This window comes from Takifugu flavidus, chromosome 13, assembly GCF_003711565.1.
Source record: "Takifugu flavidus isolate HTHZ2018 chromosome 13, ASM371156v2, whole genome shotgun sequence".
Lineage (NCBI taxonomy): Eukaryota > Metazoa > Chordata > Actinopteri > Tetraodontiformes > Tetraodontidae > Takifugu > Takifugu flavidus.
In genome coordinates, this window is record NC_079532.1 from 13,023,477 (window position 1) to 13,036,081 (window position 12,605).

The 12,605-nt window shown below is 44.9% G+C and overlaps 1 long non-coding RNA gene across 1 annotated transcript; it reads right to left on the reverse strand.

The window, feature by feature from the left end:
* Positions 1-9,874: 9,874 nt before the first annotated feature.
* Positions 9,875-12,497, reverse strand: LOC130536695 (uncharacterized). Its single transcript, XR_008953436.1, has 2 exons — positions 11,822-12,497; positions 9,875-11,691 (listed from the first exon to the last, which is right to left on the reverse strand). It is a non-coding gene; the product is annotated as an uncharacterized LOC130536695 (long non-coding RNA).
* Between the last annotated feature and the right edge of the window lie 108 nt (positions 12,498-12,605).

Sequence of the window (12,605 nt, forward strand, 5' to 3'; positions counted from 1 at the left end):
TTTAAGACCCAACATTTGTTGGCAGGCCTCGAATCCTCTGGAGGACGTGGGCTGCTCTGTTATGGTGTGAAGGTTCTCCCCATGTCTGTGTGGGTTCTTTCTGGGTGCTCCAGCTTCCTCCCACACTCCAAAAATGGACATTTCGCCAACAAGTTAATAGGTGACTTAATGCTGACCTTAGGTGTGAATTTTCTATATGTTAGCGCTCGCCCACAGACAGCTGGGATAGGCTTCACCCACCCCCGCATGGGTGGGTGGAGCCTGTGGATGGATGCTGCACATGTTTTGGACTTAAAACAAGGGTGTTGTCACGCGCACTGTTCATCTGTTCAAACTAACCCAACATCTGTGCCGATGGTGAGAATTAAAGGACTCCATCAGACGCCAACATCTGCAGCCTCAGGGGATTTCTGTTTCAGCTGGCTGCCTCTGATAGCAACAGGTTTTTATTCCAAGATCAGACCTCGACATATTTGACTTCAATTAACCGCCATGTCAAAAACCTTTCACCTGCAATAGGAGAATATTATTTGACTTCAGGTCTTTTAGCGCTGCTAATTTGCTGGTATCATATTTCATGGCAAAACTTTTGAGGAAAAATCTGTCATTAGTGAAGTCCTGTCATAACTGTGCACCACAGGAAACCAGGAGGTATTTTACTCCAGTATTTTTAACAGGCATATGCAGGAACTTATCCTTGATGTCTTAAGCTATCAAATGGTTCACTTGGGCTTCTCTTTGATTTCCTCCAAAATGGTGCCCCACGTCAGTCTAATTGGACCTAATTCTAATTCTTCTTTTCTCTTCTGTAGTGAGAGAAACATGTTTTGCTCTATTGGCTATATTAGCCTGGCATTACATGACATGTCATCATATTAAATGTCCTTAGATTAGCCTCTGAGCTTTTGACCATCAGTGCAAACACACATTGGGGTCATGATGGCTGACAGGATTAAACTGGACAGCGCTCATACATTCCCAACTCCTATTAAAACACTCAGTGGTACCAACAGTAGCATGAGCATGAGGCGCTATCTGCGCTATGCTGTGTAACACTAGCATTAGCAATTCCGTAATCATTATTCTGCTGGTGTCTCTCTGTCCCTGAAACCTGCCTGTTTTACACAGCACTATCATCTCTTTGTGGCAAGGCACAATTATAAAGATACTGTTTAGATATTCTCCTATTATCTGCCAGACCCAGCACCATGTATTAGCAAAGGGGCAAAAAAGGGAAAATATACCTCAATCCTTCCTTTATCACTGGACAATTACAATATTTATGAGAGGGGCCCTGCAGGGGAAAATGGTTAGTTTTATTCTCTATTACTTCCACTCCTTGTACAATATTCTCTTTTTTTTCATTTTTTAATGAAACACCGCCAAGAAAATCACTCAAGCATTTGTCAGCGTAATTGTACAACACAATGCCATGAATGGATGTGAGCTTGCCGTTTCAAACTGCTGACAGGCACAGAATAAAACACCTTGCGCCGAACAAGGATTAGGGCAGAGAACAGCGAAGGAGAAAGGATGAGTGTGTGTCTGTGTGTGTGTGGGGGGGTGTGTGTGTTTCACAGGTTCTATTTTTTTTTGCCTTCTACAGTTTGAAAAAGAAATTCCATCAAAATTAAGAGGGCGTGTAACACTCATAGCATTAGGCTAACCGACGCTGCTCAACCAATCATTTAAAAATAATTCAAGTTTATTTATGTGACAAATGTTAAGTCCGAGGTGACCTCCACTAAACATGGCATCTATATCTAACTTGTTAATCAGAGAAACAGCCATGCTTTCCTTCCTGAACACCAAAGCTTCACTGTCTGCACATGTCTGAACCTCAGTATCAGTGGAATGGAGGAGTAATGCCTTATGTGAAAGGGTTAGAACACAATCTTAAGAGTCAACCGCTCCCAATTTAAAAGATTGGATCCCATTTATAGCAATACGAATGCTTGACCTGGATGCCGGTGTTGCCGGAAAACTCTCCAAAATGGATTACGCCATAAGCTAGCAAGCCAAGACGTAACATTTGTTCACATTTGTAGTCTGAAATATTATTTTATGACCTTTTACCTTTTGTTCTGATGCATCAGTTTATTAAAACCAGAATCCACTGGTGAAACTGGGGAAAAGGAGCCGCACTTAGTTTTAAAAAGTAGATCATGACTTATTGATATTGATTGAATATCCTAAAGTAACAGATGCCTTCCCACCCCAGGTTTACGGCTCAATGTCACAGCTTTAAGTTCCTCTGTCAAGTACAGCAGGCTGTCGCTGTGGATGAATTATAACCATTCAGCCATGCTGCCTCAGGCTCCACATACCCACTGATGCAATAGGTGCAGCCCCCCACACACACACGACACACACACATCATGACTTTTTCATATAGGGATTTCTATATAAATATCAATGCGATTCCCAGCACATCAATAATGCACACGCACACCGGCTGGTTGATACAGTTAGGGTTCATTTTCCAGTTAGAGCATCAAAAATTTATCATGGAGCATCAACATTCTGTAAAACTGCAGACCCCTGGTGCTGGGAAGGGGGGGGAATAGCACTTTACTCTGAACTTCGGTCCAAACTCTCTGGATGTGGGTGAGAGACGCCGTTCCAGGCAGAGTTTTCATGTAGTTTAACAGTAGTTTTAGGGAAACCAGGTCCTCCACTGATGAATGCTTTTATTTATGTCATACACTGATTGAAATCCGACTAACATTTTTCACGAGCAATATAATGAAAATATTTTCTATTGATGAAAGGAGGGAGTCGTACCAGCGGGAAGACTTTCATCCCGGTTTGCATGTTGCTGAAGGCTCCTGCAATGGAGGTTGTTTTTCCGCTCTAGCGTGAAATTATTTTCAAGTGTGTTATTTGCTGCATTTTTCATCTATTTATGTTTCCCTTGTAGGAAAAGATGGCCGAATGTAAACATGGTAGCTGATGCAAGGGACGGGACTTGGGGCATTATTGGCTTTTGCATTGTTTGTGATGATGCTCTTTGCCACTGCAGATTAATAAAATAAAGCCTTTAAGTCATAAGTATGAAGCAACCCAGCCTGGTCCTTATTATTGACACGTCCCTCTTTAACTCAAGGGGTCAACTGATCTTATAGTAAAATATTCAACCACTTTTTCTTCCTATTTTGAGTCAAAGGAGTGGGCTTCAGGCTTCTTTGCTGTCTGATCTACACCACCCACGCAGGACAGAGGCCAGACGGAGCTTTCCATGCTTAGTCTGCAGCCATTGTCGGACCACGAATTGGACAGGAGCAAAGGTAAACAGGCGGAGAGTCAGGAGTTAATGGTAAAAAATGACGAACATCCATTCTTCCCTCCACCTTTTCCCTTAATGACGCCTACCCCGCTGCTTATGGGTGAGAGGCAGGGTAGGAAATTACTGGGATTATTTATGATATTGCCTCAACGAGCAGCACAAACAGCAGCAGCCACAACAGAGGAGCTAAAATGGATGGAGCAGGAAGTGATTGTTGGCAGGATGGAAGTGATGGAGAAAAGCAGGTCTGTGGAAATATGGGGACAGTGAAGGTCATATCACTTAAAACACACCTTACTGTAAAAAAAATAATAAAAATGTGTGCAGGAAATATTCTACTTGTCCATGGAGTCTCATGTAAGAGGACAGAGGATTCGCTGTCACCTGCCGAGAGCCTTATTACTTTTGATTCACATTTGTATTAGAGAATGTGAGGGATCAGAACACATTAGCCAAACACTGAAATGGGAGCGGGGCTCTCAGAAAGCGCCGTGCATGTGCGGCATGAATATAAATGCGTCCTTCTTATAAAAGCATGTTTCACCAGCAGACTGAGGAATGAATTAAATCAAGTGAGACGTCTCTCTCCATTCCGCTCAATAAATCTGCGGCTGAATAGACCCGCGCTGCATGTTGCACGTCGCACGTCTGTGTTTTATTCTATCTCCAGCCCATATCACGCGGGGAATTTTGAATTCTGTGTACACGTGAGTAATGACCGTTTACTTTGTGCAAATGGATGTGTCAGATTGAATTAAGCACCTGCTTTAATTTCATCCTCTTAGGCACAAGCTTTCCAAGGCACGCCACAATTAGCTTTTGATCACTTTCCCCGTGTCACTGCGGGTCACGTTGTTTGTGCGTGTGTGCGTGCGCGTGTCTGGGAGGTTGTTTAAAAGCCTCAATCTATTTTTTTTGCCAGTTTGCAGCAGCATTGTGGATTATTGAGAAACTGAAATGTAAGAATTCAGTATGGACATAGCCAGATGTTTGCTCTCGCCCGAATTTAAGCTCCCAACAAAAGCATATTTGGGCGGCTCAAACCTAAAATCACCTTGGATTGACTGTCCAGCGTGCTGTTCCACAGGCATCTTCTTATGTGAAAGCACCAATGTTGTTTTTGTATTTTAGACTATTTCTTTGGACCCAGCATTTGACTTCAATTGTGTCTAGTCAGTAGGGGGCGCTGGAGACACCTCCCTCACAGTTATAAGGAGATATGACGTGTGAAATGGGGCAACGACCAAATTAGTGTCTTCAAGACAGACCCATATAAAGCGCTGTGAGTGCACAACTGATAAAATGGCTGCCGGTTTTATTCTGTTTACTGTACTTGTTCCATTTCCAAGGCCCTTTTTCCCCCACATGATTACCTGTCCAAAAGAAGTAATAGAGGTCATGAAACTGGAAAGGAAAGAGCCCAGAGTTAACGTGTGAGTTTATATGTGCGTGCGTGCCATGACGGCTGGGTCGAGCCCCTGTGCTAATCTGCAGGACAACGAGATGCCCTCCGAGCACTGCGGCCATTAATCAGCCGGTCATTATTGAGCCGGGCTGGGAGATTTACGAAGGCGCGCTACTAAATGCGCACACAGGCATCGGAAGGGACCCGGGTGCACATGCACACAAGCACCGTGCGGCTCGGGTCCATTTCAATCTCACACCACTGACCTTTAAGGCCCGTCCACCATTCAAACACATGAAACCCATTTGGTCAGCAGGGGAGGCAAACAAGGAGCCAAAAGAGTGCACATTTAGAGTATTTCTGGACCCGTTGTTATCTCCTTGACCACTCGGTGCACCTTCAGTGGATCACTACATGTTGTTTCATGAATGTATTCATCAGTAAACCGAGCCAGGGACCCAGGGAGTGTCAAATAGTTGCCAGTTATGCTTTGGTTAATTAGCATGCTGCATATTAAGGGTATCCAAATGGCCATTTAATATTTATGATTTCAGCTTCAGCTGTCAAGGCTGCAGGTGTTCTCTATTTCACACCCTCGATTTATGTGCGCACGTCTGTCTGGTCAAAAGCACATTACGCTGCAGCACCTGTTGGGAAAGGTGGGAGTAATGATTGACCCGCCACCCATCACAGGCCATAAGGCTGGAAGGAATGAGTCTGAAATGAAGCAGAAATGTCTGAAACATCAATCACCCTGTGATAAGTTCTTCAGGGAGACTGATTGCACGGAAAGGCGTCACGTCTTTACAGTAGGACGCGTTTGTGTGCCATTTGCCTCCCCTCCTCAAGGATGGAATCATATTTTTTGCTTTCAGCGAGGTTTGGGGATAGAGAGAGTGTTCCGTGCCCACGTTTTCTTGCCCCAGTCCCTCCCTAGCCTTATTTCCATTCTTCCAGGCAAATTTTTTTATCATCAATCAGCCGCAAAACACAGAAGCTGTCCTTGCAGTCTCGCGAGCAGCCTTCGTGGAATGAAATCACTTCCTTCCACAAGAGACAAAGATTTATAACGATCCCCACTCTCCCACCCCCTCCTCCCCGCCCCCAGATGCGAAGATGTCTGGCTGGCAAGTGATCTCCTGTGTCCGGTCGACGTCACTGTCTAGCACGGTCAACCTGCAGCGCGCACGTGTGTGTGTGCACATGCTTTATTTTTTTTTTCAAATGTGTGTCAGTGCGGCAGCATGTGTCAGTCATCGCTGTGCTTCCACGGAGGTGCGGAGGGCTGTATCTCTGCTGCCTCATACAGGACAGAGGGTGCAACTGCAGCGAGACGTGCGTCTCCGATCACATCTAACAAGTGCAGAGTGGTTTCCTATACAAGCTGTCCTCCAGTGTCCTTCCCTCAGGAGGCCTGACAACAGTGGTGGGACTCCAGCTGTTTCTTCACTTAGGAAAGCCGCAGTTTACCCCTCGGAGGCACCCATGCGTGCGCATACACACCCACACACACACAAACGCATGCACTAGACACACACAAACAATCTTCTCTGACTCCCCATTGAGAAAATGGAGAACGAGTGGATCCCATTACTTTTCCCCCCACTTATTTAATTCATTTATTGTCTCCATGAATGACAAAATGTGACCCATTGATTGACCATTATCACTCATCTAGCTGTACATGAGAGGACCTCACCCGAAGGAGCTGTGCAGCTAAAGCTCTTAGGTTTGGAGTTCAGCTGTGAAACCTTGTAAAGGCGAGTTTGTGCCTGTCCAGATCAAGTCCGCTCTGTTGACTTTACCGCAAGATGTGGAATCATCTCAAAGATGGTCAAGAGCGACAGGAAAGGAAATATAACCGAATGCCTAGCAAACAGCATCGTTTATGGAACATCTTCTGATGTTTGGCACATTGAGACGTGTCAGACAATAAACAAACAACAGAAATATAAGGAATAAGATTATTTAAGTATGTAGGGACACGGTTGACTTCCTTGGGTGATTAGAGACCTCTGCAAGTGTCCCAGTCTGCTGTATTCATGGTGATTTGAGCTGCTCTCTGAGGTCCCAGCTCCCTCCTCATCGCTTCTCTCCCCACTGGCCTTTTAAGCGGCGAGCCTCCAGACGGAGACAGTTCTGTCTCTCATTCCTCATCCTGCTTCTTCCTGTGGGAGGAAGACTTCACCGTTTGATTGGAGGTCCTCAGAAATGTGACCACTCAACTGTCCATGTAGTTTATGATATGGTCCTTTTTCTTGAGATCTTCTTTTTTTCCTTCTGCTTGTGGGAGGTCGGACTGACTCTGGGCGGGGGGGGGGGTTGTTTTCCTCTGCTGAAGGTCCTCCTGCAGATGCTGAACCTTTTCCTGCTACGTCATGAAGTAACAAGTGGCCTCTGCTCCATCTATATAACAGAGTGAGCTGTTTCTACTAATGATACTACAGACAAGGTTAATGACCACAGTTAGCTTTGGGTTAAGCTTGCAGGAGATCTTTGGAACATTACTGTTACAATCTGTTACAAATGAAGCAAATCATTGTATAGAAAGTAGTAAAACAGACATTTATCGTATCCTAAGGTGATTCCATAGAGCCATACAGAATCAGAATCTCTTTATTGTTCCATGAAGGACACACAGATGACAAGGTGATAATGTCACCTTAAGGAAGTCTTTTCGTCGTCCTTGTCGGCACCCTATAACAATGGCCTGAGGACAAAGGCTCAAATTCATTGGGAAGTGGAGGATTAAGAAAACAAACAGAACCTGAAACTTCCTGAGATTATACCAGCAGTTTCGACTCTTGTTTCCAAAACATGCAGCCATACAAAAGGTTAAAACCGACTCAATTAAACTTCCTCTCAGAAGAGACGAAAGGTTCAAAACACACTTTATAATCGAGGATCACACGGAGATACTTGAAGTCCTAAAATCGATTGCTGTATTTTCCGGACTATAAGTCACACTTTTTTTCATAGTTTGTCAGGGGGTGCGACTTGTACTCCAGAGCGACTTAAATAAATACATTATTACAGAATTTCACATGTTCGTAAGTTTCACACTGACAACCACAAGGGGGCGCTCTAGGCGTGTGTACCTGAGGAACGAGTTCTTTTAGTGACGCAGAAGATGAAGCGGTGCTTCGTCAGTTAGACTTGATTGTTTGGTAAACTTGCTCGGATGTTCTTTATGCTATAGTTATCTGAATAACTGTTAATTTGTTACGTTAACAAAGCAGACACGTACTCAGTTCGTTGTGGGTCATGTAGCTGAATTTGTTACGTTAGCATACCATAACCCTATTGCTAATCCATGCTAATTGCCTTTCAAGATGAAATGTATGTTCTTGGTTTCGGATTTTATCAAATAAATTTTCCCCCAAAATGCGACTTATAGTCCAGTGCGACTTATACGTCTGTTTTTCTTCTTTATCATGCATTTTTGGCTAGTGCGACTTAAACTCCGGAGCGACATATAGTCCAGAAAATACGGTATATCTTTGCAATTTTCAGGGGGGGTAAATTGATAAAACAGTAACACTAGAGTTAATGTCCGCTGATAATCATTAGTTCCTAAGTGTTTTTGTTTAAGGGGGATGGTTGTCTGATGGTTGTTGACCAGAACAAACTGTGGCCTCCATCAGGACTTCTGATGGAGGCAGGAACCCACCTCAAAGCTCTTCAGCCTCAGCACAGTCCATGTGAGGAAACCCTCCAGGCCTATTTGTCCTTTTCGGAAGCACGCATGACAGGGACACAACCGGGGACGGAACACTTTCAGGAGACTGTTAACATCAACGGACAAAAATAAACAGACGCGTCAGAATCTGTGTAGACAACGTCTTTATACACATTGTCGCTTTTTAAACTTCATCCTCATCCTCTGCAGGCTTGTGTAATGAACATGAATGTGACCGTCTGGAAAAGCTTTTCCCCCCATCAAAATTTCAAATGGATACACGCTGGAAAAAGAGAGAAAGCAAAAAAAAAAACACGATTCCAGCGCTGGTGCTGGGTAATACCCGAGGGAAGACACTGCAAATGGCAAAACAGGGACAAAACAAATATTTGATGCAGACATGCATGCACACAACATGAAGGACTGGTTTCTGAGGAGAAATAACGCTGACAGATGTCTTCACATAAAACCGCCTCCTATAGAGTCTCTGTCACTTATTATTTCTCTCCATCCTCTCAACACAACACAAACAGTGATGATAGAATATCAATCTGCCTTTTTTCCGCCCCCAGCCTGTGTCCGTTGGGTAATCCAGTTGATTTTACTGGTTCCTTCTTCACTCATCTTTTTCCTCCCTACGCCAGCATTTTGATCATCCATCACTCCAAAAATAAAATCATTCCATCCGCCGCCTGACAAAGAGGTTCATTATTTTCCTTCCGAGTGATGCGGCTTTATCAATACTTCCCGAACAGTGGAATGCTGAACACTTCTATAAATTGTGACGAATGATGCTGAGAGCTGAATGCACAGCCGCCGTCAGTCCGACTCAGCAGGAAGCAGCGGAGGATTTAAGTCACCCTCAGAAGCTGATGACAAGCCTCTGACAGCAGCTTCCATCCTCCCGTTAGCTTCCCTGCTAATTCGCTTAAACACTAAAGTCTTTTGAACACTTCTAGTGATGTAATGAACGGTGCTGATGTGCGCTCTCTGGTCTTATTCGTGCATAATTACCTTATAAGTGTTGTAGCATGAATACATTGAGCCATGATGGAAATCCTCACCCATTTCTTCTCTGGCTCTGGGCGTTATGAAGCAGAAGGTATAATAAATTGGGAATCACAGGTTGCTTTGTTTAGGTCACCATGGTGATTTGTGCAGGAGAGCTCTTTGTTTTAAACCACATCAGCGGCATTTGTGGATGATGGCGGGATCTTGCGAAGCTTCACACGACTCTAAATGGGGATTTCAAACAGGGATTTAGCCTCTCCGGCTCAGTGGCAGGTCGTGATTGATGCTAAACGTTAGGCGCCTGTAAATGGCATTTGTGCTTTCATTTGCTCTCGGGCCTAAATTAGCCGTCAATTTGTGGCAACCGAATGGGGGATGATAAAGCAAGCTAATATTATTTTTCTACAGAGCAAACCCGAAATGTTGGCAATTGCAGTAAGTGGAAAATAAACCCATTCGTCTTTATAAAATATTCAGCAAGTCTCAAGTGGGCTTCTCTTAACTGGAAAATCAAATCCACCAGATCTTATATTTCAATATCTCTGTGTGACACAGATATAAATCCAGCACACCAAACTTTGTAACTCACATCCTCCAAACAATAAAAAAAAGATTGTGAAAAAGAGCAAAGGTCCAGTGGTGGCTGACAAAGAAAAAAGAAAGTGATCGAATTCTCTTTCTTTTATATTATTTCCACCAGTTAAACGTTACCTTCACCCAAAATGTGCTGGGAACTCACAAGATACTCAGAAATTGGATTTGGGGAATTGAAAAACTGAGGTAAGCCAACAACTCTCTTCAAAATTCAAAACAAACCAGACTTTGTTTGACTTCCATCTCAGTCTCAGCAGGCCTCGCTGAGGAGATTTAGGTATCTCGCTACCCAGAATCCCATCTGTAGAGCTCATGTTCTGCTCCATGGGCCAGCAAACAGCCTGAATACTTCAATCAAAAGCGACGGGACGTCGTTGTCCTGCCCTGAGACGCTTTGTCACGCAACGCTGTCACCGTCTTAACTCTCCCCCCGCTCACTGACCGCAACCAACCTATATACTCCCACTTCCAGAGGTCTTTTTTCTACCACCTCCTGCACACCTCCATGCTGTGGGGATTTGTTTGTGCTCCTCGGGGATAACCAGCAACCTGCCCACGACCTGCAGGGAGCCACCCGGCAGCGCCGGCAAACACCATTCTGTGCATAAACGCTTCCGTCTTCCTGACAAGTGTGCATCAATCCGAGTGCACTTTGGCGCGTTGGGCTTCAAAACTGAGTGCATTTTAGCCTCTGTGTATTCTCTATTCACAGTGCAGCCTCAGCAGAATCCAGACTTCACAGACTATTGGCTTATCTAACAGCATTACTCTCCTCTTTAATATCTCCAGTTAATGCGGGTCTCCAGCTAATTGAAAATGAACTAGCCTGTGTCTCCCTGCAGTGCCTTTGTAAAGCTGTTAAAGGAGCACACACCCTCTCTCCAAAGGACAAACCTCCTACTTGATGCAGGGAATAGCTCGGCTGTGTGCATCAATCAATACGCTGTTGAGTGCAAAGCCACTGTATGGTACCAGGTGAGGCTCTGCTGGTTTTTATTCCTCGCTGAATTTGAACAACAGATAAATCAGGAATATGTGAAGATAAAACCACACATAAAGCCAGAGCAGAGCACATGACTCCCGCAGCAGTGATTTACAGCAGGCTGAGCTAAACTACTTACCGTCAGGATCTGTAATAGATGCCAGCGTCTGCTCTTAGTTTCTGTGTGTGGGGGATAAATATACGGCTGTTTTTTTATTCCCCCCAAAGCAATTTCACTGATGTCTTCCAAAGTACCCCACTGTGTTATATGTGAAACATATGGGCGCAAAATGCGGCAATTAAAGACATGCAGTTTTCCTCTGAAATTGATCGCAAGGAGGGGGGGGATTTTAAATTCTGGTCCACGCTGCCACGCTGGGGACGTCTGATGTGTGTGATCTGGCAAATGGAAAGGAGGTTGTAATGAGACTGAAGCTCTGATGTGCACACGTATGAAGATTAGCAACTCTGGAATAATTAAAAGAAAAAAAAATCTTGCTGTTAATGTTTTAAAGCCATCTTACACAGCTTATCTTAACTGCAATTAGTGCAGTTGAGTTTTGGATCTGTCTGAGTGTCAGGCAAAAGGGGGGTGGGGGGCTTTCTGGATGTGCAGGATCTGGTTGGACTCCCACCGGTGCTCCTTGCTGCCCCCTGCTGTTCATCTATATCCACTGCAGTTTCTAATTAGCTTCCCCCATTGGCTTGTCTCAAGAAATCCACCTTTCATTCATCTATAGTTGAGAAGAACACGTGTAAATTAAAAACAAACTACACTGTGTCCATTAATCATCGGGGTAAGAGAGGGGGGCTGACCTCCCCCCTTTTCTTCCTCCTAATCTGATCATGAAGGGTGTGTAATACCAAAGTCCGCCACCAGGGTAGGCAGCGTGAAGGACCTCTTCGTCCTGAGTAATAAGGATGATGCAACCCTGCAATCCCGCGTTGGTCTCTCGCACGCCCAGTAGATGGCATCAGCACGTTAGGATTAACAGTGAGAGACGCAGAGCTCGTCATCAGAGCAGACACGGAGCCCGGAGATACGTGGCCTTTGTTTTATCTCCATGTTTTCATTTTCCTCATGTCATATTAAGCGCCATTGGCGCATGGAGACTTGCATAAAGAGCATTAGTTGCATTGTCCTTCCGCTTTCCTGCTGCCTGGTCTGGGATGGCGGGTTGTGCTTGAGCTAAGTAACAGGTTGTTCCATGATGAGACAAAAGAAAAAACTCACTCAGATAGAGACGAGCGGCCCACATAGACCTGGAGATCACCCGCGGATGTGATGGCGACATAGCGAATTTCAACGCGTGAATGAGCCAACAGCGTGCATGTGTGTGTATCAGTGAATGTGTGCAGCGACAGCCGGCTCCTCTATGTTCGTGTCCACGCACACGCGCACACACACGCCACCCATCCACCTCCCCCCGGCTGGTTAGATGACCGCTCCTTTGCTATTTTTATCCCCGCGCTGCTGTTTCTGTTTCTCACTCAGAGAGGAGGGCAGAGGTACGGGCGTCTCTCATCACGTACACACACACGCACACGCACTCACACACCTTTCCCCGTTCTCTCTTTCACCCCCCCTTCCCTCTCTCTTTTTCCAAAAATAGCCACGAGTCGTGATCAGCTCGTCCTTGAGAGAGGG